This window comes from Larus michahellis, chromosome 1 (assembly GCF_964199755.1).
Source record: "Larus michahellis chromosome 1, bLarMic1.1, whole genome shotgun sequence".
Lineage (NCBI taxonomy): Eukaryota > Metazoa > Chordata > Aves > Charadriiformes > Laridae > Larus > Larus michahellis.
Window position 1 is genome coordinate 95411990 of NC_133896.1, and position 24951 is coordinate 95436940.

Genomic DNA, 24951 nt, shown 5'->3' on the forward strand with positions numbered 1-24951 from the left:
AAATAGAGAAGGTATGGAACCTCAGCTATTTCACTGTGGATCTTGACACATTCATGGAAATAATTGTGACAGCACAGGTGTAAACCCGGAGTTAAAACTAGTGATGTGAAGACTGCAGTGTCAGTTATGCTAATTTCTGGAAGGGGTCTGAAGGGAGACTTTACTGAACTGTACTTACTGCATTTAATCTGTGCTTCTCCTAAAAAAAGAAAAGGACTGGTTTGGTTTTTTTTTCTTTTTCTCCATGGATTTTGAGTTAGCTTTCAGGTTTCATGGCTTATTTGAACCACATGAATGTTCCTGGAAAAAAAAAATCATCTTTGGTTCTTACCATCTTGCTTCAGAGTTGGAGTAATAATTAGAGGCTGAAAGAAAGATTTAATCCAACTTACTGACAGGGCCTAGGATGGGCTTTTTTTCACCCCTTTTCTCTTTTTGCTATATTGGGTGAGATGGATTTTTAGGATGATGTGTTGGGGAGGTGCCTTGGGGAGATCTTGCGTTGAAAAACCTCAGTGGTGGAGATCTGTGAACTACGTTTGAAAGATTTGTTGTGAAAGTCCAAGTTGCTGGCACCGTTGTTCCATGTTTTCTTTACATATTTTTGAGGGGAATGGGAGTTACACTTCAGGGCTTTTAGTGCATAGGGTACTATACAACGAAGATACTAATTCTTGTGGATGTTTCTAAGTTTGGTATGTGGTGCCTGGTTGTCTTTGTTTGCAGTTCTTGAAGGACTTGGAGCCCTTCTGTGGCGTATAATACTGTACTATTCATTGTCTTGCACTGATAGTGTCCCAAAATACCACACGTACACAAGAGGCTTGGCGTTGTGAAGGAGTAGTAAACATTTGGGCTTAGGACAGTCACCTGCACTTGAGAGCATCCCATTTCATCTGAGAAGAAAATTTCATAAGCATAATTCCTCACTGAAGGTGGCTGGGAGCTGTGCAGACTGGCATGATGGTAACTAATGGCTAAAGAGTTAATGCTTTGCGAGTGAAAGGAGATACTCCTTACATTCATTTGCATGGTTGGGAGCAAGCCTGGACTATTCGTATGAAATTACTCAAGCTTTTGACTTCTTGCTCTTATCTGTTCCACCAGACTTTCTCTCATGACCCCATCTTTTCCTACTCATTCGAATTTCCTGCCAAAAGGAGTGTGTGTAAGGGAATGCTGTCTGCTGCTTCTTGTGCTCTTCCTCCTTGATGAAATAATGTTTTGCCTTCAGGCTGGAGACGAGCAGTAAACTGACACAGGAATGGTATCAGGCTTTTTGTTCCTTGTGCTCTCTGTTGTCCATACTCATGATGTCCCATTGATGATAGCAACAGTGGGAACTTTAAAATAAGACAAGAATCCTCAAGCTGGGGAGTGTGCTTTGAAGTAGCTGGTGGCCTTGGCTGAATTGTCTGCAGTTAAGTTCCCAATGTTGCCATGGATGCAGCAGTCGGAGCAATATGGGAGCGGGGGAACGGATCTCTGGTCCAAAATAGCTTAATATTGTAGGCAAAAGCCAGCAGCAGCAGAGGGGAGATGATCCAATTTATCTGAGGTGGGAATGGAGCTGCTTAGTTCTGCCGCCTGCCCTTGATAACAGAGGACAGTTGGTGTACTTGCTAGATGCATATAGGGTCATGTCTGCCTCCTCTGCCTAAGGGCAGGCAGAGTGGCAATATACTTGACAACACACAAGGTGTCACATCATTAGCCTGTAATCTGCAGTGACTTACTGTGTGCCTTCTGTGCTGTAGCGAGTGACACTCCCCGAGTGGCCCAGGCAAAGCGAGAGGGCTTTCAGGGCAGCCAAGTCTCTCGTCGCTGTCTCCTGTTGATCTTAAATCAGCACGAATTCGTTGCATGTTGTAACTAGGGCAAACGCGGCAGGTTGGCCACTGCCTCCCTCCTCATTACCACATGCAACTCTGAATCACTGGGTGTCTTCCACAGCTCTCCTCTCTTGGAGGGCCAAAGGTACACTAGATGCAAACGCTGTTGGTGGACTTTTCCCCTGTTCATCCTGACCTGTCAACGTGTTCCATGCAGAGGCAGGGAGGGAGGGTGCAACTCCAGTCTCTCACGCCATGTCCCTCCTCTGATGTCAGAGAAGTTCTGCAGAGCCCAGCCACTCCTCCTCACGTGCTGCACAGAGCTTCCTTCACTCTCCCACACACAGCTCCCTGTGCCGTGCCTCAGGAGTTGCAAAGACACAGGAGAGGCCTTCTGCAGCACACAGTCCACACTACAAAGACACAGCAGCTCTTTGGAAAATACCCAGAGAGGACTGGTGCCTCTGAGTTTCCACAGCAAAGACAAGAAATCCATGCAGGCATATCCTCAGCTCTTTTCTCTCTCCTCTGCAGTGTAGGAACGTGGGCCTGCCCCGTGATGCCCTATCATGGGCCACCACCAAAGTTCCAGCTCTCTGGGAACTGGCCTGTAAGCAGGGCTTTGCTGAAGTCCTCTCAATCTAGGGAGAGGCTCCTTTAGTCCCACTGATCCTGCCTCCCTCTCCTCCTGTGAGACTGCGAGGAGAGACATTTCGCAACTGACACGGAAAATATGTTTATTTCCCAGTGACACAGCGTGGGGCTATTCACTGATGTTCCTTTGCCTTCTGCACTCCGCACACACAAAGGAAAATGGGGATATATCCATTTTCCCGGAGGAATGAGATCTCTAGCGAGACACTAAACAGTGTTTCCAGTTCTTGTTAGTGCTTACTGCTGAATGGGAAGAACAGCAAAGAGTGGGAGCAAGGATGCTGAATTTCCACGTGCCTCCACTAAGTGAACGGTTTCAGAACAAGTTGTTCCCGAGTTATTGCATCAAAGGCTTCAAACTATCTGCAGCACAAACACGCCTACTTTAGGCAAATGAGCCTTTTGTTCACTCAAAACTAAGCACTTCATTCAAGTATCAGCTCTTCCACATCCCACAGTCCCTGAAGCTATGGATGTAAAAAACAATCCTGCAACGAATGCTGAAAAGGCCTCAGACAAGTGCTGAATTCCTCTCTTGAGCAATGTCTTAACACGGGTGGGATGCCTTAGTTTGTTGCAACCTCAGATGCTCAGATCTGGAATTTGGGGGTAGGAAAAACTGAGGTGTTCCAATTTGATGGAGTGGGGGCTGTTATACACCGAGCAGCTTTCTGGACTTGCTTATACTGGAGAGGCTCAAACAATCTAACTCTTGACATTAGCCCAGCAGCAGCTCACACAAACACTGCTATGCTTAAAGGTAAGAGCACAGCTTATGAGAAAAGCCATAGGGTTTTTGATAATCAAGATCCACTAGTCTAGAGAACTGGGAGGAAATTTATCTGGGCTTCTGAGATAAGAATCAGATGTTACAGAGCAGGCTTGCACACAACATGCCGGATGGCTGCAGCTGTCCCTTCGAGATTTCCCTGGACTTGAAATCTTTCATACTGGGACAGTGAGAGGCATCTGCTAAGCACAGACCTACTCACATAATCTTGCGGCTGCAGAAAGCTAACTGCTTTGCAATCTCTCATTTCCATCTGTCTTCAAACTTAATCTGTAAACACCTGCTCAGATAACCCTCTCTTCCCCCCTGCTTTTGTTTGCTTGATATATGAAGGCTTCGAGTAATTCTTTGTATGAGGTATCAACGGCACTGTCTTGCTGCTTTCTGTCACTTGCTTAACACTGGTTGTAGTACATCACTTGGGCATCTACAGGAGACCCATCATTCAGTGTAGTACAAAATTGAACTGTGCTGCAGTGTGTTTTGTTTACAGGTATTGTGAATGAGTCATGCCAGGTCGGGTACAGAGAGGAGAGAAAGAAAGGAAAACCCTGTTACTGCATTCTGAAGTAACCGTGTCTGCTCACACCAGGAGTTTGCAGGTACTTCTTGGAGAAAATGAGGCCGATGAGAGGCAACCATCCAGGCGGTGGGCTTGGACCTTTCACCGTGCAGGTGTGATGCTTCGTGGCACAGGGGGAGGCAGCCTTGGAGCAGGCACCCCCACCGAACCGGGGCTCACAGCTCAGCCAGTCCCCATCCCCGGGAGCCACCGGCTGTGGGCGAGTGAGCCAGCCCCTCTGAGTGGCCATGCAGGCTTGCTTCTGGCGCTCTGTCTTCTTTTTTTTTTAGTGATACTGACAACTCTGGAAACAAAATCCCATCCCCTGCTAATGGGCCAATTCAGATGCAGATTCCTTTGTGCCTCTGCCAGCAGCGCACACCAAATGCAGAGCTTGAAAGAGTTGCAGCGTCCAAGCCTCTGCTTCCATTTCCTCTGAACTCTCCCAGTGATTCTTCTTTCAGGATGAAATTGCTCGCGCTTAGTCTAAGCCCAAAGGGTTTGTTTAGGAGTTGTTGGATTTTTCTGACAAAATTGATCTGGTTATTTCTGCCTTACACAAGGGGAGAAATATTTTTTAAAAGGAGACTGAATATTTTTTAAAGGAATATTTTAAAAATCAAGCTTGCCACAGATTTACAAAATCAGATTTTATTTTCATATATGCTTGACTCTATTAGTAACCATGTTTTTCAGAAGTGTTGACTGCCCTTAACTAGTGAACTCAAAATGAACTGCAAGCACCAGCATCTCAGGAAAGCTTATTTTTGCTTCACAAACACCGGGGGAGTGAGGAATTGCAAATAGGAATCTAGCCATACAGCTGCAAGCTGTATCTCAGAAGCATTTTCCACTAGCCATAATTTCGTCAGCATCATTTTCAGCTTTGCTTCGGTCACCCTGTCCACTAGCCCATAGATGGGTATGACCTACCCAACTGTGTTTCTTTTCCCTGAGCATGCATGCTCTGCTCTTTCCTGCCCTCACCCCACCGCTCCCCCCTGCCAACATGCCCACTGAAACCGTGCGTCTCAGCAGCAGTGAAAAGATGAAGGTACACCTTCTGTCCAGGAAGAGTCTGCTCCAGTGTTCAGCCATAGGCTGCAAAGAAGCCGATGTGCGTCAGGCCTGGGTTAACGATTTCCAAATCCAGCTCTTCACTCACAACATAGCTAAGAGTGCTCACCCAGGCGAGAAATTTTATTAATGGAAGGTTAAAAAGGGAATCTTTTTCCACTGGGAAATACCAGCTTGGAAAAAGCTTTGTCCAGGGGATTGGTTTGGTGTGTTTAAAAATTTCCAAGAAAACGTATCTTCAAAAAGAATTTTAGAAGCTTTTTGTCACAGTGAAAATATATGCTAACTGCAGCAAAGGACTGATTTTTTCATACTGGTTTTAAAAGTGATTAAAATAAAATGTGTTCAGTCAAACTTATTCTGGGTTTTTAAATTCTCCAATTTAATTTGGGAATTAAATTCCTATTCATTTCGGGCAGAGGAAAAAAATTAATCAGCATGACATTCATCTTGCATGCTTATAATATAAGACAAACGGAGCATGCTCTGTCTGCAGAACCTTTTCCTTCCTCTCATTCTCCAAGAACTTTTGAATAGTTCAATTTTATCAAAACAGTATGCAGAGAAAAAAATTTTGTACTTTCTTCTGCTACAAAGGCTGCAATGTGAAGCACCTGTTTCTGAAAGTCCGAGAAGCCACTTGCAGCTGAGCATAGCCCAGAGGAAACCAGACTTTGCTGGTTTCACACTGAAATGTATGAACATGGCTTCTGTGTCTGCAAGAAAGACTTCAGACCCAGCTCTGATTTCATGTGTTTAAATTAGGATCAAGTCTAGGAGTTGTAGGTAAGGATGACACTGCTGAAGGGATCCATCCGGAGTAACGAAGTAACCAGGAAATACATCTCTGGTTGACACCATCAGCGAAAGGGGAGTGCCTTTGTCTGAAGGCCTGCATTTGTAAAGCAGTTATAACCTCAATAAATACACATCTTCCACAAACAAAGTAGTATACGTGACTAAGGAGTCTGTGCTGTTTTCTGTCTCTGCTTTGCTTCATGATCTTGGACAAGCTGTTTCATTTCTTTCCTTTTGGATATCTTTGTTAGGTGGCACGGACTTCTCACTTGCATGTTTATTCAGGATCTATCACAGTGGGAGGCCCTGGATGTGACTGCAATACAAACAACACTGACAAATCTGTGTTTCCATGGTAGGCTAAAAATCTCTTCCTTCTGTACCAAGTAATGGCAAGGGTAAAAAGTACTTACTTTACATCCATAGATCAAAAGCCTTCCTGAGCACTTCCTGTAAAAGCCTTCCTGTAAAGTGGCACCAACTTAAATTGTGCTATGTGAATTGGCAGCCGGTTGTGGTCTGAACTTTTATCTCCTGTATGCTAATTTTGTGAACACTGTCAGATTCTGTGGGAGGAAAGACGGTAAATCTTCTGTACACTTTTCCAAAAAAATAAGGATACATCTGTCAGTTGCTATGTCCAAAGATAAATAGTTGCACTGATTTTTACCCGTTACGGATTATCAAAATCCAGCTTCTGCATCCCAAAATTCAGAGGAGCTGTTCCACGGTGGAAGACCAATCCTTCGCAGTACATAAATGAGTCAATGTTTGCTAAGAAAAAGGGAGGGTATCCTCCTCCTTGCAATTGTAAAACGGCTTTTCCTTTCACTGCATTTTAGAACAGTGCAAATACATACTGCATGTCCAAACCTTCTGTGCTCAGCTGGAGAAACATGGGTACAGCTCGTGTCATGCCTCTAAATCTGGTTCCTTGGTGTTCTCAGGAGTGACTCCAGACCATGGCGTGCATCTGCTTCCACTCAACACACAGAGATGGCTTCCAGGAGGGCTGCCCCTCAGTGCTGGACTCCACACACGTATGCGCTGGACTTCATGTAATACCTGTCTCTTCCTCTGGATTAAATTGCTCTCTGTGAAAAATATTCTGCAGCTTTTTCCTCATCAAAGTCCACATTTTTTGATTCCCAAATAGAAAGCAAGAATTCCCAAGAGAGTCCTTAGGCATGAATACGAACATGACAGGTAGAAGAGCTTTGCAAGACCAGCAAGAAAGCTGTTAAATCTCACCTTTCCTTGGCTTGGTTAAGAGCGATTTATTTCTCTGCTGTGATGCTTGTTTGGGGCGCATAGTGCTTTTTAAGCACTGCCATCAAGTTTTCTTAGTTTGAAGCACCTGAGTCTTGAGGGAAACATCAGTCTTCCAGGACTGCTACTGTCTCTCTTCCGAACACAGTTCGGAAAATGGATTTTTTTTCATGACAATCTTCAGTACTGTTGGAATGAAAATACTGCAGCAGCCTTTAAGCATAAACTTCAGCCTCATCTTCTTTTCAGCAAATTGAAACTCTCTTCTCATGCACTATCACCTGTATATTCCTTCTTGATCTTGATGCTGTTGTCTCTAGGCTAGATGTCATTTTAGAGGCAGCTAAGTGTCCCAGCCACCTGACTCCATCCTTCCTCAAGACCGGGGCTTTCCTTGTTTCCAAACCAATGTAAGACAATACTGTTTTTTTACAGGACTTGATTACCATCACTCCACAATCACAGAGCACACCCTCTTTCCAAAGGTATGGTTATCTCCATTCCCAAATTCCATATCTGAAGACCATGCACATGCTGATGACTCTGCCCCATGCATTCTTCCGGACCTTCAGATACGGGACAGCAGTTCTTAAAGCTCTGTGCATCCCTAAAAGCAGTGGTGTTCCCTCTGGACTTGGGAAGAACTTGTATCGTTCTCCATACTTCCTCTTCCTAAATGTCACAGATCAAGGACATTTCTGATTGTCCAGGGGAGCATGAGATGACCCCTCTTGCAAGCTCTGCTTTCTCTTAGGATGACCTGTGGCTGTAGATATCTCTACAACATCTCCCTGGTATGTTCCTCCTGAGAAGGGAACTGCGTGCTACTTTGACGCTTGGATTCTAGCTTAAAGTTGCAGGAAAGGACTGAAAGATCCATCTCCCTCTTGAAGCTGGATGGATGAACTGAAGCAGCAGACAGAGCCTGGAGGGAGAAAGGAAAGAACTGGTATGAATATTAATACATATAAAATATATACTAGATGTGATGCATCTCTCTTCTCACACATCCAATGATCATCTATCCTCCCTCACTCCCCTCCCCTCTGCTCTGCCTCACTCTGTCTATGGAGTAAATGTTGGATTTACATTTTCAGTCTATTTAAATCTCTCATTTTTGCTGCAGTGTAGCAGGGGAAAAGCCTTAACTCTCTGTTTGCTGCGCTGCATCTGTCAAAGAGTGGAAGAGTACAGGGCTTTTTTCCAAAGCCATCTCAACTGTTTCTGCAAACTTTTGGTCTTTATTCCCTAGAATCCTGGCTGGGCAGAAGCCACTGAATCTATCTGCAAATGTACTGTACTTCTATGAATTCAAGACCTCTTATCCACCCCTTCAGGTCTTTAAAGTCAAATGTTTAAAATACTACACTGTTCTTGGAAGCTTTGCAACAAAAGTCCATCTGCATCTATTGGGCTTCGGCATGGCTGAGGAGAGCTAATGCACTCAAGCATGGATTTAAAGTAAAGAGGTTCAGTGGTGCAATAGCTAGGCTTGCCACCTACTTGTCTGGGAGATCCCAAGTGGAAACAATGGGAATGTATTTTGCATTGAGCCTTCTTCCATGAGTTGCTAGGACTAGGGTGCATGACGTGTAGGCTTGCGGCTGCTCTGTAACTGTTCATGCACTTATAAATTCTGGATAAAAGCACGAAGCCTTCAAATTCTGCCTGAACAGAAATTTGGGGGAAAAAATGCTGATATGTCTGAATAGAGTGATGCATTATAAATCTGACAGTTATCTTCTTCTGTGTGGGTGTGCAGGAGTCTTTTTCTTTCTCTTGCGGCAGGACATTTGTGAGTTTTCAGGAATCGCTAAAGGAACCAGGAGCAAGGAAGAAGGCTGGGGCTAAAATAATCTGGTTATTGAGGTTATCCTGGATTCAGGGCCCTTTTTAGATTTGACTAAGCAAAAAATGAATCTAGCGAGAGCTTTGACATTGGCTTCCATCATTCCATTTCCCTTTCCCTTCCTTACAAGCAACTGCATGCAAAAGGGGAGAGGACATGGATGCTCTTAGACAGATGTGTCTCTGAGGCCACACTGCAAGCTCTTAGTGGAATCTGGGGAGACATTCTATCAAGAAATCAACAAAAGATATGACAGCTTAAATTATCAATCATGACGTAGTAAGTGTTGAACAGCGCACGCATCATATAACACTGGAAAGCATCTCATGTCCCTGAAGGACGTGATCAGCCACCAACATTGAACGTTGATCCAACAGTTAACAGTGATACTTCGAGCATAGGTAATCTGCCATTTGTCTCTTTTCCACTCGGCATAGAAACAGGAGCAACTAAAACATCCCTTTGCTCCCAGCCTGGTGGGCAGGGTGCTGCCAAGGAAAGGCTGATGAGTGGCTAATACTCTGACACCTACAACTTCCACACTACTGTGTGACATGGTGTCCTGGTTCCGGTGGAACACATGGTCACAACTGGTTATACGGCTCAATGGGAGTGGGTGGCAGGGGCATAAGAGGAAAACGGGGACCTTATGCTGCTACTGAGCAGGTCCTGCAGGCCTATTAAACTCCACTGTTGCATTTCCCCACATATAGAGGCCAAATCAAGCCAACTACCTCGGGTCTACATCTCAGTTTAGGACCTCAGAGGAGCTAGGGCTCTGAAAGCCTGCTTGTCTCTCCACGGCACAGGGTCAGAGGAGCAACCGGGCACCGCTGCCTCCCTTGCCAGACAGGGCGCAGACAGAGCAGTCCTTCCTAAGCAGTTCCCTGAGCCATCTCCTCTTCGTACCGGCCTGAAGGTAGAAGAAGGTAAAGTTGAAGTATAAGGGCTGCTGTGAGATCACCTGGCAGTAGAGTCTTTGGGCTGAAGGGAAACAGGAAAAGCTCTTAAATTTGTCTCAGACCTCAATCTTCTCCTTGTGCCAGAGTTTGCAGTGAACACTTCCAGCAGGTGCTGGTTTTTTAAAACGTGATTTTGGTGTGCTGGGTTACATTTCACTATGATTCTTGTATTGTGGCTGTACCCAGCCTTCATGCTGCATTGCAATAATCTCTTGCAAGTAAAGCTGCAAGGCAACCCAGTGTATAACTGAAAAATAAAATAGTGGCTAGCTCATGGGTCTGCATAGATCACTGCCCAACAGGTGTGCTGAGTGTGGAATGGGCTCTCTGTACACCACGCTAGGATTAGGTTATTAAAGGCCTTGGTAAAATACACATGCAAGGTGAATTGTGGGGAGGTGCGAAGCGGAAGAGGGTGAATTAAGGTTCCCCAAACAGGCTTAGGTCTAAGTGTTTGCTAACAAGCAAGCGCTTGACTTGGCAACATTAATAATATTCTTTTATGGTAGGTTTATATATGAGCAAGAGGGAAGATGAATCACTTTGCAGAAATAAAGTCAAGCACTCACGATGTTGAGAATTGGCTTGGCTGGTTAGGGAAATAAAGGGCCCTTCAATCAGGGAGCGGAGAGCTAATTGTCTCATTAGCTTATCTGCCTGGGTTGTATTCCCCTGAGGAGAGGGTGGGAGATGGAAAGGAGACAAATGAAATAAATGAAGCAGTCCTCTGGGAGGAGGATTTTCCCTGAGAAGAGCAAGGGGCTAGTGGCTGTACAACAGCATGTTTTGCTGCAGTGGCTCCAGTGCTTGGCTGCTTAAAGGTGAAACTGGGAAACTGGTGGGAAATACCCTGGAACAAAAGGGCTGGGGAAGGGTAAAGGAGCATGACCGGGGAGACGTCTGCTTTCTCTGCTTCTAAGTTCCCTGCCCCACTTTCTCTTCACATGGTTTTAGCATCTTAACATCATGGTATTATGGTTTTCATATTGAGAAGTATTTAGCAGACTTGAGAGACCAAGCTAAAAGTAATACCTCTGGAATAATCCCAGAACCTCTTGCCAAAGCCACTGGGGATCAATTTGCACTGCTACATTGGCATTTTTCCCCAAAATATAGCATCCTGGGAACAATATTACCAGTGTGGTATTTCCATACTCATATATATAGCTCTAGGATTTACCATTCATATTGTGCTTGATCCTGCAAGGTGTTCTAACACCCCTTTAGCGCAAGGAAGCAATGTAACACAAGGGGCCTTTCCATCAACTTTAGACTAAGATCTTTGCACCAGCAAGTTTATATTCAGCAAGACATAGCCTCTGTATTTTTTTCAGATCTACAAATCTGCTTGCATGCTTCAAATGCCTTCTTGCTTTTTTTTTTTCTTTTCTTTTTCTTTTTTTCTTTTTGCGAAGGGACTATTCTAGAGTTGTTTCAGAGCTTCCAGAGAAGGTGTTGAATGCTGAATCACAAGATCTGTTCTGCCACCAGAACTAGCAGCAGTGTCTTTTGGAATAGCTGCTCCTGTGAAACTTCCTCGTAGACACTCTGTTAAACTGGAAGGAAGTGAATTTCAAGGGCTGTGCTGCTCAGCCCACAAGCCCCGGGGCTGCGGGCAGAGGAGCTGTCAGGAGACGCATTCTAATCCAGACCTTTGCCCCACTTGGGTGGTTTGCTGAATACCAGCCCGCTGAAGTTAAGCTTGCTCCTGAGATAATATGACATTAGTCCCTATGGGTATCAACTTATAAGCTTATAGGGAGATACAGAAATAAAAGGAAATTTCGTAGATACCATTTACATGAACGGCTGTGAGTCAGGTTTCCTGTGAGTCAATGGATGCTGACTGCTGAGATAATTCTCTGAGCTATGTGTTCACTGTGGAACCTGGAACTGCATCCAAGCCGAGCGTTTCCAGAGAGCTTCCTGGTATTATCCACCACCATCATTAAGTAGCCCAAGATCATCCTGAAACGAATGAGGATGCGGTTTCCTAAACTCTGGACTCAGTGACATCTTGCAGAGTTGCATTTCTGAAATATCACCTGGAGGAGGCTTCAAAAATTTACCTGATTAAAAAAAAAAAGAAGTTAGAAAAAAATGTAAACTCTCCTGTATGCTATTTCTGGCTTCAAATACTTTTCTGTTTTGACTTTTAAAAAGCTGTGAAGCCAGTCAATTTCCCTTGATAAAACTTGATTAACTGCTTATTTGATGGGAAATTTGAGATTTAATGTTCTGTTTTGGGATGAGAGGGATAAGGTGGGGATCCCTTCAGATCTGAGGCTGCTCACAGCAGGAAGTCATCTGCTGTTTAATTCCACTGATTTGATCAATTCTGGAAAAGGCTTCCAGCCTTTTAACAGCTGGTTGCAAAAAATCCAGCCAGAAGACCATTGTAACTAGTGCTGGCCAGTGTTTAAAAGTGTGACTATGGTTTCAAGACAGAACCTTCAGGAAAAGGGCTTCTTGGGAGATTTTCTCAGAGACGCCATCCTTGGGGATTTTGCTTCCTTGGATCCAGTGCCTATGAAAGTTATGTTTTGAAAACCAAGGCGCCCCATCCTGCAGATGTCCACGGAGTAGAAAGGATGTCCACAAGGAAAGCCAGTGAGAAGTAACTGCTCCACCCTCTCTTCCCATGCTGACAGCCTCTCAGAGGGATACAGACCTGTTTCTATGCCATCTGCCATTTTATCTGGTTTCTCCCTACCCATGTATATGTCTGTGTCTGTCTCTCTAAATCCCTTTGCCTTCTCCAAAGAGGAAAATGTCATGATAACAGGGTGTGTGGGGGTAATACAGGCTTTTGGAGTCTGCAACCATATTGGGCTGTCATCCAGCCCACCACTGATCTCGGAGGGAATGAATTCACCATCTGTAGAGAGTCCATGTCTCACTGCAGCCATCTGTTAAGCTCCTCAGCCCACTTGCACTCTGAACAATGGCAGTGCCTTCCAGAAATCCTGTAGGAGAGCATCTCTCCTTCCCTCCCTCCTTTGGGTGACACTCAGCACACAGTGCTGCCTCTGAACACAAGTATCAGTGGTTCTGCCAGAGAGACAGCTTTTCGAGGCAAAACTATTTGTGTTCCTAATCTGAGCATCGTAAAAAGCATGAAGACCTGGGAAAAGCTGCCTTGAAGTTACTGAGATTCTGGGGCTTCTAACTTCCTCACCGTCTTTGGAACATGAAGGATCTTGTAAGTCGCTGAGCTTACCATACATAGATGGTTCTTCTCAACCCTCTGTTTGAGCAGGACAAAATAACGCAAATACCACCAGCATCAGCAAAGGCCCTGCTCTCCTTTACATGGAGAAGACACTGCAGAAGAAATCTTGTCAGCACCCCACTTTTGACTTCAAAGTGAACCTGATTCACAGACTGTCCCTGCCAACCCTGTTATATTCCGGTCCATGAGACTCAGTGGGAATCCTCTATTAATCAATGCTTCATTCCTGCAAGCACTCCTATTTACCACTTGGGATACTGTGGTATCACAGATTTACCACTGTAAACTGACAGGAACCGGTAAAGCAGAGTTTAAGCACTCAGTGATTTCCAATGTCACAAAGGCAATCTAGATATTGTTCTTATTAAAAGGCTTAGTCTACCACAAGCTCGTGAAACCAGGCTATTCTTTCAGAGACTCTTTAGGGATGACTTAATTCAGACATCTCTCTACAAATTCGTTACTGCACTGATCAGTCAGCCACATCACCTTGATAGAGCTAAGTCAGAAACTGATCCAATGGACTGCTGATGGCTTCTCTCCAAAGGCAAGGACTTCAGCTGGACCCGACACCAGAAAGCTGAAACAGCATCAGACAGGGCTGGCTAATTCCCCTACTCCCACATGTCATCTTGGCTTACTTCAGCTGCCTCCTAAGAGCTGCTGCCACTTCCAAAACCACATGATCCCTGGGATTGCAGGGTGTTCCCAGGTATTCCTAGGTAATTCCTGTCTTACTCCCACCCCCACACACATGACTTGCCAGACTCTGGAGGAAGGAAAACTTCTCAATTAACATTTAAGAGAGACACTTGCCTTTATTTCACAAGAACAGGGGTTTGCTCTTTTTGCTGTTAATCCACCTCCTCCATCCTTTGGTGGAGCTGAAGTGGGAAGAACCTCTCTTTTCTACCACCTCACCTGCTGCTGCCTAACCTTTGCTGTCTGCATACCAGCCTCAGGGCAGCTGTCTCTCCAAACTCTGGCTTGGAAAATGAGGTCCTCACAGAATATAACGCAGGCGACAAAACTCAGATCTGAACTGAAACAGGGAAGATCTGTTGCCAGCAGGGAACAGGGCTTTGCTTGCAAAGGAGAGGGTCCCCTGGTAGAGATGTCTTCTGCCACTGAATGCTACTGTAAACAGGGGAGCGGATGTTCTGTCAAAAAGCTGTCAGGGAGTCAGAAAAATATTTAGAGAAGCGTATTTCCTCATGAGGGTGAGGAAATACTGCTCAGCACTTGACAGTGCAGCCTGGTAGCTCCCAGCCCCAGGGACAAATATTCTTGCAGCCACTCTATCCAAAGGACAGCGAGAGCAGGCAAGGAGATGAAAACAGAAGGAAACGGCCAAGTAATTCCTACATACAAGCAATCATGCCTAGATGAGAGTCCTATAGCTACAGTGCATCTACATAGAAACAGACCTTTCTCTCTGCAGTCTTCCTGGGGGGAATGAAGGTGTGTGCACAGAGAGCTCATCCCCTCTGCCAGCCACCATCGGCAAGGAGGCAAAGGTACACGCAGACATGAACTGGAGGGCTGCTGGACATGCCTCGCTACCTTGGGAAGTACACAAGGATGTTCCCATCAATTTACATGCAGATTTTTCCCAACCCAGACACTGAGACGAGCTCATACACATGAATGTGGTCTCTGAAGGGGTCTCTTCCTGTTGAGGAAGGAACTGTGTATTAAAAAAAGGGCAGTATTTAATGTCCCAAAAAGAAATGGGTTGCTAAACTCATCTTGGCAAATAGGACAAAACAATTGGTCTCAACAGACCTGCCAGGTAAGTAAATTGCTCTGTATTAGATAAACAGCTCATGCAGCCTGAGCGGCTGAAATCCAGGTCAAAGCTACACCTGTGTCCCTTGCTAAGAGATGCTGGTCTAGCTCTTGTCTACCTGTGAGCGTCTGTGACCTGGCCCAGTAGCTATCTAGGGAGGCGAGGAAAGGGTGCTCACATGGTCTGCAAATGCCTTTCTGTATGCGATTTCCCTTCCCTCAGACACTTAACTGAACCTCACATTTCCCCCCGTCCTTGCAAGAGAAACACCGTTGTGAGCTTGGGCTCTCTCCTCTGTGAGCATCCGCTGTGGGAAATTTAAATATTGTCCCCTTTGGCTATGCTGTCTGTAGAGATTAGTAATCTTCTCCCTTCCGCGCCTACCCTCCATGTGGGAGTCCGGCGCTCCAGCTCCTTCCAAGCCACTGACCTAGTTCTCTCTGTCCCCAGGGACAGGCTCTGCATTCAGGTCCATCCCATGCCGGAGGCTGGGCCAGCACAGGGGCAGGATGGACGCTGCCTGTGGATTGGTAGCGCAGGCAGCAGCAGAAGCACAGTGCACACAGATTGAAAGTGGATTTGAATATGGGCTCTTGAAAAATATGAGATAGCGCACAATATGTTTTCCTCGGTGCTGTAATGTATTTCAAACAGCTCACTTCCATCTCCTGCACTTTAATTAGCATGAAAATTGGCCAGTTCCACAATCCCTTTAAATACATTCGGTGTGTTACCAAATATATTTCAAAAGCAGTTACACACAGGGAGGCCAGGGCCTGGGCATGGGATACAAAGCACTCCCCATTTTGATCCAACTCATTACTCACCTGTCTCTTGGCCTCTGTGAAAGGAGGCTGGTGGGTTTGGGTTCAGTTTTTAGTGGGCAAATGTCACCAGGGGAAACCTAAGCACATCAAACAGTACCTTTGGCTGTTGGGCTGAGGGTCTGAAATGAGAAGGCAGGAAAAAAATAAAACCTTCAGCTCCTCATGTCCTGCTCTCTCCCTAACCTGAGGAAGGAACATGGAAGAAGCTGTCCGTTCAGGATGCTCGCTGGTCCTGGGCATAGGTTACTCCATGATGCCCAGCAGTCCGTTCAGCCAGCAGGACAGTCTCTAGAATATATCTATCTGCTAGAAACACAACTGGAGACTGTCGCAGGAAGGAATTGCTCACCAAGCTTATCCTTGGTCTTTGTTAGGTGGTGAAAAACACAGGATATCTGTCTGACCCCAGACTCTAAGGTTGCAATTTCCAGTTACACTAAGGTTGCTGGCAGGTGGTTCCCACCTCCACCCTGGCACACTGCACCCACAGCCTCAGTGGCTCTCCCAGTGAGGGGGCCATAATGTGAACTGGGGTTCCTGGGCTCTCTCCACCAGTATAGCTGCACTGACACAACCAAGGGGAGCCTCGCAGGGCTAGAGGGCCATGAAGGTATACCAGCCATCACAGCAGCTGGGAAATGCTGTGGTTTAATGTTTTGTGACAGCAGTCCTTCAATCAGACAATTTGTAGCTGGGGTTCCCCTTTCTTTGTGATACTCTGGAGACATTTCTGCCTGGAAATAAAAGCCAGCATTGGCTTTTAGGTTAGGGGCTGACCTGCTGGAGATCAGCTACGTGGAAAAAGACCTGCGAGTCCTGGTGGACAGAAGGATGACCATGAGCCAGCAACGTGCCCTTGTGGCCAAGAAAATCAATGGCATCCTGGGGTGCATCAAGAAGAGCATGGCAAGGTCACATTCCCCCTCTACTGTGCCCTGGTGAGGCCGCATCTGGAGTACTGTGTCCAGTTCTGGGCTCCCCAGTTCAAGAAGGACAGGGAGAGGGTACAGCAAAGGGCTACAAAGATGATTAGGGGACTAGAACATCTCTCTTATAAAGAAAGGCTGAGGGACTTGGGTCTTTTCAGTCTGGAGAGGGGAAGAGAAGACTGATCAATGCTTATAAATACTTAAAGAGCAGGTGTCAGGACGATGGGTCCAGGCTCTTTTCAGTGGTGCCCAGCGACAAGACAAGAGGTAATGGACACAAACTTAAGCATAGGAAGTTGCACCTAAACATGAGGAGGAACTTCTTTACTTTGAGGGTGACAGAGCACTGGAACAGGCTGCCCAGGGATGTGGTGGAGTCTGCATCTCTGGAGACATTCAAAACCCGCCTGGACGTCTTCCTGTGCAACCTGCTCTAGGTGACCCTGCTCTGGCAGGGATGTTGGACTAGATGATCTTCAGAGATCCCTTCCAACCCCTATCATTCTGTCATTTTGTGGTTGCCCATGCCTTTTCAAACTTGCCCTCGGCTCCAGTTGCAGACACTCCCCATCTCTGGGACAGTCTTTTCTCCTTCCATGCACTCCAGAAACCCCTAGGGCTGGTCATTTTTACCACCAGAACCTATTTCCCTTCTTCCCCAATACATGGTGTTGCACAGGGTGCAAGTGGGTTGCCTTGGCCCAGCTCATGAGGGCCTGAGGGGAATCCCTGATCCCCTCAAGGACTGGAGACAACACCTAGCTGGTGATGCTCTGAGCACCATCCGCTTGTGGTATGTAGTGAGGAACAGGGACAAGAAGGAGGACAGACTTTCTTCTACCTGCTAGAAGTTGTCCTCCTCAGCCTCCTCCTGGGACTGCCTAGGAGGAGAGGAAGAGATGGGGAAGGGGAAAGGGAGAGACGTCTCAGATTTCCAGAAGCTGCTGGCCCATGTCCCTGGTCAGACAGGAATTTCCACTGGGCTGTGGAAATGCCTCAGCAATTCCCTTCTGGATTTTCTCAGTGCCTTCAGAGCTCAAGGATGGCAGAATTAATGCATTGCTGGGCCAGTGGGAGAAGCCAGGATTTGGGGAGTCTTGGGGAGGAGCTGCAAGTCCCTTGTAGCATCAAGCATCACTATATGCAAATGCAGGTAATTTCATGGAAATGTATGTAATTTTATGCAGATTTAAAAGCTATTGACTTTCTGTCACAAGATGTTGGCAGCTATAGTATTTGTTTGAGTCTTTTTCTTTCCCTATTTAAGCCTTTTTTTTTCTTTTGGAACGTAAAAAAATTAAATATTCATGGAAACATTTCTATGAGTCACAGGGAGAGACTACATCAAGCTGAAAAGTTCAGATGTGTATCCAAACTTCCTCAAAGTGCTTTGGGATAGGAAGTAGGACTTGAGAGTGGGCAGTTTTCAGATGCAGTATGCAGAAAAGCCTTTTCCACCATAACTTAAATTTGGGCTTATGGGTGACCCAGCAACTTTTCTAAGAATAAATGAGGCTTGTTCTTGTTTAGTCAGAAAGCATCAGAGAAACTCTAAGTGGAAAAGCAGAGACTGCTCCAGCTTTTAGCACAGAAGCCAGTCCCAGGAAGCAAGCGAGGGTTTTGCTGTTGCTTTCTGCAGCTTTCTTTGTATTGCCTGGAACTGGAGGTGCTCATTATCGTGACACAGAACAGTGGATAAAGGAATAGAAAGGATTTGATCGCCCATGAACAAAATGGGTGTCAAAGCAGAGGCTGCATTCCTTGCTTATTTTATACCCTAGTGTATTTGTGGGGGTAAGTGCCCTTCTCTGGAAGCTGCTGGCTAAGACCTGGACCTCTAGATACTTTAGGGCTGGTTGCTCTGTGCAGTTTTCGGTGACCTACAAAACTATGACAGTGGCTTATTGGATCACTGCTCACCCGGTGCCACCTATGTGGCAAGGAGAGGTGGACTAGATAGTCCCCCCACTCGCAGGGCGTTCTCCAAGAAAACATGGGGACCTCGGGGAGTCACTCCCTCACTGGGGTGTAAGGGCCCGAATTTTATGGCCTTACAGGCTTGATACAGAAGTCACATATTTTTAAGAGGTGACTTGGCAATGGCTGACATAATTTTTCTGAAAAGGCAGTAATAGAAAGGAGGTCTTTGCAGCTGGCTGAATTGAGATGAGTTAATTTGTTCCCGTCTGAATGTTTGTTTTTAATGATGCTGGAGATATTATTCTGTTGTAAGACTAAAGTATTAAGCACGGCTGGAACTCTTGCCTGAATTACTATTTAGCTCCTAAGTAAATCTAATGAAAAGTAAATCATGTACACCCGGACCTTAATAAAGCCTGGGTTCGCTATATCCTTCTCCCCTTTGTTAGAATATCATGTACTGTCTGGCATAAACCTTGAGCTTAAATAACAGGAAGGATTGGCTAATGAAGTTGTGTTTCTTTTTTTACCCTCTTGATTCAAGAGGTGTCTAAGCCCACACACTGTAACATTTGTCCTCTTTTGGCTTCCTAACTGTAAGACTTTTTAACAAGTCAAGGAATTTGCATCTGGATCTGAACTTGAGACACTCTGATGCTTGGGGGAGAGAGGTCTACGGTGAATGGTGTTGGGGGTGGAAGGAACTGCTGAGTTTGGACTGAGATTTTTGCCCTATATTTCAATCCTAAATCCAGAGTGATTCAGCCTCTGCTTTGTGATTGAGGAAATTTCCTATTTTTTAACTTTATAATAGACAGAAAATATTCTAGCCATGAAAAAGTTAGCTTTTATAAAAGCTCATAGTGTTTTATATTTTTGTCTCTATTGCCACGGAAATTACAAAGGCTTTGTGAGGTGTTTTCCTACATGCAATTAACAAACAGAATCTCCCGTATACTAAATTAATTTGAATGCAAATGTCATCCCCTTGAAAAACCTTCTCTTTTTCTTTTTTCTTAAAACATTTATAAGTTGTCATAGATCTATATATGCAGCGGCAAGACAGGCATCTCTGTCCTGTCTCCCTGATCTGAGTCAAATTCGATACCTCTTGCCAGAACTGTGCTGTGGACACAGAATGCCTTCCAGGAGAAGAAAAGCCTTTTATACCTTTACAGCTGATCATTGCTTGGGGTAGGCTAACACAGAGTACACCCGCAAGAGGCAGCATTCCCCAGCACCACAGAGTACCTGTGGGGAAGTGGAGAAATGTCTGTTTGAGAAGTGATTCAGAAGAGACTATCAAAAGGAAAGGTAACAGCCAAAATAAAAACTGCACGCTCTGTGATAAAGGCTGCTTGAAGCAGAAATGTCAGGGGTTTGGGGTTTTTTTACCACTGTTCCTCTTGTCTGTATTTGAATACATGTTAGTGAATGTGGGTTATTTGTTTTAAAGTCTCTTTCTTCCTTATCAAAGGCTGTCTTCTGACTTCACTCTGTGTTTTTGCTGGAAAGCTGCATTTAGTAATGTAAATGCGATTCTTCCCTGAAGCAGCTGCAAAGAGTGGCACAATTCTGTCGGTGCTTGCATCAGTAGCACATATTAGCACGGAAAGAGCGAGCACGATTGATGGATGGAAGGGACGGCACAGAGGATTTGTAGCAGGTTGTGGCCCCATCCCTTCAGCTCTAGGACATCAGCTTGCAGACAGCCCTGGATGAATTCCAGTGGCCCAGCTAGAGGAGCAAAGGAGGACAACCCAAAGCTAGCAGGAGCCAGTGAGCAGAACGTGAGGATAGAATAAGAAATTGGTGGGTCTACTGTAGCCTTAACAAGCCTGTAAGTAACAGCACTCCTCTTTTCTAGGTCTTGGTATGAATGCAGTTAAATGCAATGCTAAGTTCCTCCCTTGTATGTAGTTCCTTGGCATGCAAGGAGATAACAGAATATAAATGATGGACCCTAGCCTTTCAATCAATTTTTGAAGCCTTATTTATTTGTCCTCTGGAGTGATTCTTTAAAAAAACAGGCCTGACAGTCTTAAAAATGTGAAGAACACTCCTCTGTTCACCCCCATCCCTGTGCACCCTCCACCTACCTCGTCCCATACCTGATGTGCTTCTAGCGCAGCATCCTGCAACCTCTCCATGGGTGCTTTTTACTCTAGTCCAGGGTGAGCTGATCTTACTGCATGGGGCCAGGGAGCGTGAGGGGGTGTTATGTGTGGTGTTGTGCCATTAGGATACACGGTCCCAAATATGTGGCCCTGCTGCACCACTGCGAGACCTTCTATGGAGGACACATGAAACTGTAAGTGTAGGTACTATAAAAGACCTAGAAAAACCTGGGAGAACCAGAGACTAAAAGGGTTAAAATTCCCTATTCTAATTTCCCTGCTCCTTTTTCCCAAGGGAAATCAAAGCCCCAGGGGTTTTTCAAGGCCTACACCTGACTATAAAAATTACGGAGGTTTTGTTTTCCCTCCACTGGGGGAATGGAAACCATACTATGAACCTGTGATTAATCACAACAAACCAGCAGCTCATGGCTAGAATACTAACTATGGAATACAGAAGAAATGCTTTTGTGATCAATCTGCAAGGGTGTTTTTTTTAAAGGGGGAAAAAAAAAAGCCCTGCCAAAAATGTGTTGAGTATTTTCAAATAATGAGTACATTCGAGGAAATTTTGATTTTGCTCAGGGACCATCTGCGAGCAAAGAAAGGGACTAAATTCTTTCAGCAAATTACTGGCTGCAAATTATTTTCTCAGCACTAGTTATGAATGTTGGAACTGCACAGCTGAAAATGTATTATTAAGCTGAGAACTTGGGATTTAGGGACCATAGATTGTGGATTCTTTTCTTTTAGGTGTTTCTTTTAAGCATCCCATGGCACAAGAGACACCTTCAGTTGAAAACATCAGAAGGTTCAAAAGGAACACCACAAGCTAAAGTACCCCAGTATGATGGACGACAACAAATTTTAGAGCATATTCATGTGACAGCATATGCAGATGAGTAAGAGGCGGGTTTTGCTTACAAAAAAGAACTATCTGCACTGCTGACGTAGAAAGATATTGTAAATAAAATCTGCTTAATGATTTGAAGCAAGAGAATTTGACGGTTAGGAGCTGAGCTGGTTATTCAGCTCTGGGACTGCCATGGCTGGCAAAGCCCTCAGATGGGGACTTAATGAGGACTGGTCCAAAGTTACAGAGTGAAGTGGAAGTTTCCTCGCTGGACCCTGTGGGTGGCAACCATTTCACTTCACCAAGGTGGGGGAGCGAGATGGATGGTGGAATTTCAAAATGCAGTCCCTGGACCGTCAGTCTGTTGGAAGTCACTCCCAGGCTGGATATAGCTGTATCACACGGGTGGGTGCCTGCTGCACAGCCTGTGACTGGCATTGGTGCTGCCCATCGTTCCCAGAGGCAGTATCTAGCAAAATAAAACCCCTGACCATCCACACCCAGGATTCAGATTTTTGAGATATGGGCTTGACGTGGAACTGGAATTAAAGCCCTAATTTTTGAAAGATGTTTTCTATTAGAGAATACTCTGGGGAAACGATTTTGTTTGTGCATTTAACACTTGATTCAATGTGTATTTTATTTTGATGAAAATGAAGAGTCTTTCATTTAAATTCTTCTTCTGTTATATAATGTGCTATGGAATACATTTTCTAGAATCATCTATCTATAAAAATAATCTTATGAAGGAAAACCAGAGATATTTTTCCCCACTCCTAGCCTCCCCCAAGAAATTCTGGCTAAATTGACCTAATTTCATGTCACTTTTTGATTCCAGTGGAACAGCAAGGCCTGATGTACTAAGCCCTGTAATCACTGCTCGCTCACTTTACTGTAACAAAAAAAAATCAGATTGCATGTTGTGAAATAATCCCATTATATTTCAGTTAATTGAATCTAGCAATACTTTAATCAAGCTGGGTGTAGACCAAAATGCCTGCTTGAAGACCTCAGAGATGTTCAGATCTCAATACAAATTTTTCAGATTAGTTTGAGCCTTGGAACATCGTTTCCAACCCTTGAAGCTTGGCTGAGCCCTAATGTGTAGGGAAGAGGAGGCAAAATTCTGTCACCTGCCTCACATGTGATTCCTATGCCCTTCTCTAACGTATGTGGTCTGTCTACCATCAGGGACAGGAACCTGGGCTTGCCATAAGGGATCAGACTCAACACTCATTTCCTAACCTAAACAGGTCTGAACTGGTCTCCTTCTGCAGACTGAAATATAGAAATGTGAGCCCAAATCTAGAATTAAGATTAATTTGTAGTCCTGTGCAAGTGATGGAGAGAACTACAAGAGACATTCCAAGGATTGCTAGTTCAGCCTGAGATGCAAGAGTTACTGAGGATTATGCTAAAATGGAATTCAGCAAGGTTATATGAAAAGTTCTCAATTTGAACCGCTTGTAGTTACTGTCTGTCAACCTCCCCAAAAGTCCAAACAGCTTTTGGCATTTTGCTGTTCTCTTTTTCTTTTTTCTCCTCTTTTTCCTTTGTCTCCCCTCTTTCATCCTCTCTCTCTTTCTTCCTTTCTCCCTTTCTTTCTTCCTTCCTTGCTTGCTTGCGGGAATGGACCTCTGAATTTCTTTTTTCCCTGCACTGTATTTCAAGTGCTGAGAGGCTTCTGATCCATGAAAGACTTCATGGTAGGAGAATCATTTACTGATTCAAGGGACATGTATAAAGACAATATTGATACCAATAATAGTATACCCATGGCTTTGAAGGAAAAAAATACCCCTTCTGGGACCTTACTTCCGTGCCGCAAAAAGTGACTTCGCTCCTGTGAAACTATGTAGAGTCTCCAAAAAGAATGAGGAAGAGGCAGAAACCAAAGCAATCAGGTAAAAAAATGTGAACATGCTGGGAAGAGTAGAAAGAGAGAGAAGGAAGGAATGAGCGCAGACAGAGGGACTTTGGAGGCAAGGGGAAAAAGTGATGGGAAAGATCAAGAAAGGAAGGGCAAAGGGTGACAGCATGTGAGCACGGGAAATGAATGTAGAGGATGAAGAGAAAGCAAAGGGGGGGGGGTGTATGTGTGGAGGGAGAGATTAAAAGAGGCAGTAACAGAAAGAAGTGAAGTTGTCTAACATACAGAGATGGGAAGTGACATGTTTGTTTGAATTCTGGGGCTGCTCAGCCCGGCTGCACTCTGGTTTCTGCCTTTGATCAGCTGCATGGCAGGCTCGTGTCAGATCAGAAAGCAAATGAGATGATAAAGCAGCTGAAGCTGCAGTGAGTTTAACAGCAGCAGAGTGGCAGGGGGTGGGAGGGAGGAACTGTTGAACGAGGAGAATGCTCCCTGTGCTTTAATTTGCAGAGCCCTGGCGGTGAGCGCGGCTGCCTCCCCAGCTGAGAGGTTCTGGATGGCCAGAGCAAGAAGCTCCATTGCCCTGGTCACCTACAGAAAAAGGACCCATCTCTACGTGCCGGTACCATTGTCAGCAATGCTCTTGCCAACTGTAAGCTTGGTTGAAGCATCAAAGAGGGTTAGTGGGCTGACGGAGCGATTAAAAATATCGATGCCTGCTTTAGCTCTGCCTGCTTTAGCTCTGCTTGCTTTCCAGCTTTCGGCTTTGCTGTGGCTAGCAGAAATGCAGGCAACTGTGAGAAGCTTCCCTGTGGCTAGCACTTCTCAGGTATGGGTTAGGGGTAACCGGACAGAACAGGGAGGCTTTGCTCAGGGGAGAAACGGTGACTGTCCCATCGACCACCACGGACAGTCACTGAGATTGACACTGTCTTGGGAAACCCCTGTTGTCTTGGAGGAGGGGAGAGCGGGAATGATTGATCTGTGGGTGGCAATCCAGGTCTGTGGAGGGAAAATAAATAGAAAGGGGAAGGATTCCCAGCAGACAGCTCGACTCAGTCACATGCTGATCACATTGCTGTTTTTGGTAACTCCTGGTGCAGTGTCCAAGCAGACGCCTTGGAGGCAGGGCCCAGGTCTGGGTTGGAGTTGGTGGAGCTAGTGGTAATTGTATGGAGCTGGAGGTGGTGTTTTCTGCAAGGTGAAGCAGGGGGGTTTATTGGTCATGGTCCAGTTGACAAAGTGTAGGGTCCCCAGAAGACATTACCTTACTGGTCTGTACAAACCTCTTTCCTCCAGTGTTAATTTAGTCTGCCTTTTCTGTTCAGTGTCCTTGGGCTGAGTACCTAAAGGTGATCCATGAGAATATAAGCCCTGTTGCGATGAGACTCACAGCTGGCACAGGGATGCATGGCTGTGAAAAGAAGATGCTAGGAATTAGGACTGCTTGTCCCGCAAGATTCCTCCTCACCTTGGAAAACCCTTGTCTCCTCCCAGCAGAGGAAAGCAGGCGTCTGTCCTGGCATGGCTACTGATACACCAGACAGATGCTCAGAGAGCAGGTAGCTTCATATGTCTGCCTCATTTGTCCCAGCTTATAAAATGGGGTTGAGATTTCCTA